The sequence below is a fragment of the Palaemon carinicauda genome, chromosome 30 (genome assembly GCF_036898095.1).
Source record: "Palaemon carinicauda isolate YSFRI2023 chromosome 30, ASM3689809v2, whole genome shotgun sequence".
Classification (NCBI taxonomy): Eukaryota; Metazoa; Arthropoda; class Malacostraca; order Decapoda; family Palaemonidae; genus Palaemon; species Palaemon carinicauda.
In genome coordinates, this window is record NC_090754.1 from 82765895 (window position 1) to 82770694 (window position 4800).

Sequence of the window (4800 nt, forward strand, 5' to 3'; positions counted from 1 at the left end):
GCCAAAGAGTCTCGGGGTCTGAGATTGGGGGGAAGAACAGCGGAAGCTTGAGGTTCCAAGCTGTCGCGATCAGGTCCCTAAGGCCAGGACTTGCTGGTTACTCAAGGCCAAAGACCCCCAGGTACACTCTCTCTACGAGGCTCTGCTCGGATAATCGGAGAGAACATTCCTCTGCCCGGAATGAGCGAGCCGATGGTGGTATTGAGAGGATCTCAAATCATCTCAGAATCTCTACTGCAAGATGCAAAGGTATGAAAATGCGTCCCTTGCTGGTTAGAACACGCCAGTACCATGAAGTCGTCGCGCACGGAGTGACTCGGCAGGAGCTGTAGGATCTGTAGAGGGGCCAGACTAAGGCCCCTAAGCCTGCCTGAATGATGGAGAGGTATCCTTCAGGTCCTGACTATAGGCCTGGACCGGAACATGGCCCCCCACCCCCTCCCCTTTTCTTTGACGAGTCCGAGAACAGCATAAAAAATGTGGGGAAAGGACGAGAATATCCACTCCCATCAAGAGGTTCCATAGGTCAATCCCCATTGCAGGTCTAATCGTCCCGCTGGTCCCATAGGGGCCAGAGAGTCCGGTTAATCATTGCTTTGAAACCACCGGAACTTGGGCCGCCCCACAGGGAACTTATCCTGAGGCGACCATTCGGAACTTTAGACGGGTCAATGAGGAAAGAGACCTAGGAAACGTTCCAAGGTAGGGCTGAAAGCTCTGTCCGACTGAAAACAGGTACTGCGACTCTCCTCAGCCTTGCTACAGTCAACTGAAGGGAAGGCTCGGAGGAGGGGGCAACAGAATCTGGCGTCCCCAGGCAGTCACCCATCCAAGTACCAACCAGACCCGACGTTGCTTAACCTCGCTGAACGGACGGGAAGCGGGGTTTCCAACGTGGTAAGGCCGTTGACTCAATATCATGACTAGATACTCCAGGTGTTGAGGCCTAAGAAGAGAAGGCTCTTAGCAAATTACCATGAACTCCCACTCATGGTAAGGATCCGGAAGCTTGTCCCGGTGTTGAAGAAGGTCGAACCCGAGACTACCGGAGTTGACCAGACCTCCAAAAGGCAAAGGAGGAGGCAGCCTGCTCCCGAGCGGCCATGAGAAAAGCAGGGAGAGTACTCTGGGGAAAAACCTGCGATGCCACGGCGGGATCGCCACACTGGATCTTAAGCAGGAAAACCTGTAGACTAGGCTGAATTCCACGAGCTTCCTGGAAGATGGATGGAATGGAAACTGAAAGTACCCGTCCTTCCGATCCAGGGCCTAAGGAGTCCTGTCGCCTCGTTACCAGTCTGATCGATTCTGCTGTTCCACGCTGGACGAAGTTTGTTCGACAAACTTGATCAGAGCTGAGAGGTCGACTACGGAATTCCCGTCTCAGATACTTTCTTACGAGAAAGGATTGACTGAAGAAGCCGGGGGGTGAAGCCGTTGACGATCCTATGGAGGACCTTCTTCTAAGGCATGGATCATTTTGCCCAAACGGTCAAACTTTTGCCGACCCTATGTCATAGAGGTTCAGAGACACTGAATTCGCTGACAGAGACGGCAGGCGCAATATCCTTGGCTGATCACGGAGATCGTGCAGGAAGGGGCATCGGGAAGCTGTTATCCGGATGAGCAACCTTAGGCATCCTCCCAGCGTGAAACCTGCTAGGGGGGGTTGCCAATCCTAGAGATCGTGAACTCTGCCGCTCCCTCTAGGACTATGCCCCCCCCCGGGAGAGCCTCCCGTGCTACCTGTTCCTGACAGGAGGGGACTGCTATTGGACACCTTGTCTCAGTTGTCGTAGCCGGTCCGATAACTTAGGCAGACGAGGCTGAAAGAATGAGGCGCGGGAGCCCTGCAGGGTCTGGAAGAAAGCGCCTTGGAGGAGTGAAAAACGTCAGTCGACTTCCTCCGCACAACCGCTGTCTATGTCTCTGTCCTTGGGCACAAACAAACTCTTCCCAAGGATGGAAGGGTGTCTGAGGTTGTCAACATCCACGGATGAGACACCCGAAAGGAAGCCCTCGGTCATTGCGTCCAGATGGTCCAGCATCGAGCTTGCCCGCAAGTTTGAAACTTGGCGACGAAACGCCAAGGTGCTTGAGCCCGAGAGGAGGAAAGTACCCATGACCTTACTGTAGCTTCCTTGAACAAAACCTCGGGTCGCAACCGAGGAGGGAAAGGACCTGGTAAGCCCCTTTCACGAGATGGAGAAGAGGAAGGGTTAAACCAGTCACCCCTTGGCCGATGGAGAAATCTCGAACAGAAAGCTCCCTGGCAAAACCCTTCCAGGGAAATGACGGGGAAGGGCTAACCCAGGTTCTGGAAAGAAGAATGTTGCTCAGACCTCCCTGAAGATTCTTCCTGCTCTTGCATGTGCCATGCTCTGCGTTTACGGGGTGAGGCCGTGTTCTGGAAATACGCTCCAGAAGACTCGCCAGGTTGGCCATACTGCGAAACCCCAACAGGAAACGCGGTCGCAATCGCCCTGGCGTTCGAGCGATGGTAAATCAATGGTTTGCGCGTGGGCGAACGTGGAAGCGCCCATGCGAGGGCACGCAGGAACGCAAACGAAGGAGCGCACAAGGAGGGCGAGCGTGGTAGGAAGGGCGAGAGCTGGTGGTCGGCGAGCGATAACCCATAGGTGAGCAATGGATACTGCAAGAATTAAGCCGACGTTCGCGCGATGAAACACCGTCGGTTCGCGCGACGGAACACCGTCCGTCCGCGCGACGGAACACCGTCCGTCCGCGCGACGGAACACCGTCCGTCCGCGCGACGGAACACCGTCCGTCCGCGCGACGGAACACCGTCCGCCCGCGCGACGGAACACCGTCCGCCCGCGCGACGGAACACCGTCCGTCCGCGCGACGGAACACCGTCCGCCCGCGCGACGGAACACCGTCCGTCCGCGCGACGGAACACCGTCCGTCCGCGCGACGGAACACCGTCCATCTGCGCGATGGAATACCGTTGGTTCGCGCGCGGGCGAACATTGGAGAGCATGTGCGCGGTCGCGCATGAGCGTAGGCGTGCAGGCATGTGGGCTTGCGGTCGCGCAGGCACGTGGGCGTGCGGACGCGCAGGCACGTGGGCGCACGGGTGAGCGCAGGCAGTCGGGAGACCAATGACGTGTAGGCGGGCGATGGCGCGTTCTGGCGAGCGATGGCCCGTAGGCGAGTGAAGGCGTGTTGGCAAGCGATGGCGCGTCGGCAAGCGACGGCGCGTTGGCGAGCAGTGGTGCGTTAACAAAACACTAGCGCGCAGGTGAAGAATCACGCGGGCGCGTAGGCGATTGCCAACGCGAGAGAGACTAGTGATGGTTAGCGCGCATCACGCTAACAAAAGGCGCGCAGATGCATCAGAAAGGTGAGTGCTGAAGCAAGCTGTTAATCAGGCGATCCTAGATGGTCAGAAAACCGTTGGCGCCCATTGGTGCGTGGCAGAAAAGGGCGCGCAGATGTGCTCTGGCGATTGAAGAAAGCTGGCGCACAGAAGGACAGAAGTAAAGGTGAGCGCTGGCGAGCAGGAGGAAGATCTACAGCAAGACTCAGCTACCAGAGATTGTGGTCCACAGCAGGCGAGCGCTAGATCGCTACTGATGGTGTCCAGGGGAACTGACACGCGTGGCAGATCGATGGCGATCGTTGACGCGTAGGAGATCGCTGACGAGCAGGTGAACGTTGACGCGTCTATGGTCGCTGGCGAGCAGAAGGCAACGCGTGGAAGCCTGTGTGTAGAAGAAGAGTCCTTGTCCAAGACCTGAACCGAAGTTCTAGATCGCGAGGGCGAACGTGGGCGCGTAACAGGAACCAACAGGAACAGCAGAGATGATCATCATAAGAGCGCTGACGAACAGGAGAGCGCTGGAGAACAGGAGAGCGCTGGAGAACAGGAGAGCGCTAGCGATCAGGAAAGCGCTGATGAGCAGGAGAGCGCCTGTGCGCTAACACTGAGCAGGAGAGCGCCTGTGCGCTAACACTGAGCAGGAGAGCGCCTGTGCGCTAACACTGAGCAGGAGAGCGCCTGTGCGCTAACACTGAGCAGGAGAGCGCCTGTGCGCTAACACTGAGCAGGAGAGCGCCTGTGCGCTAACACTGAGCAGGAGAGAACACAGCAGAAGGGCGCGCAGGGGAACCCTGACACGCAAGGGAAGAACCCCTGTGGGAGGCAACCCTTTGCCCCGATGGGGTCGTTGTCCGTACTGATGTCAGTCGGAAGACCGTTGTCTGTCCGTCGGGAGACTGATGTCAGTCGGAAGACCGTTGTCTGTCCGTCGGGAGACTGATGTCCATCGGAAGACCGTTGTCTGTCCGTCGGGAGACTGATGTCCGTCGGGAGACTGATGTCCGTCGGAAGACCGTTGTCTGTCCATCGGGAAGACCGTTGCCCGTCGGAAGACGAGGTCAGACTGCTGTCCATCTGCACCAGGGGCGGAAGATCAAGAAGAAGGAGTTGTAGGCTGCATACGGAGATTCAAAAAGGCGCTTCTTAGCACCCTTATAGGGAGATGGGAGGCCCTTACGACGAGGCGGACGGTGAGCCTTACGCCGAAGGAGGCCAACAGCAACAACAGCAGAAGAATCCTCCGAAGAGAAGTCTCTATGAGTGTACTCTCTCGCGAACGAAAGAGAAACACTTCGTAGAAGAGACTGGTCAGCCAGTGACCTAAAAGGAGCAATCCTCCTTAGAGGGGCTCCTGCAGTTGCCCAGGCCCTTGAGCGAAACTGCAGGTGCGACCGCTCAGCACCAAGAGTATAGTCGCACGAAAAAAAAAGAAAGATAAGAACCCCCCAAAAGGGGAA

At 57.1% G+C, this 4800-nt stretch overlaps 1 pseudogene; it reads right to left on the reverse strand.

The window, feature by feature from the left end:
* Positions 1 to 792: 792 nt before the first annotated feature.
* LOC137623901 (5S ribosomal RNA) lies at positions 793 to 911 on the reverse strand (annotated as a pseudogene).
* Positions 912 to 4800: the final 3889 nt, after the last annotated feature.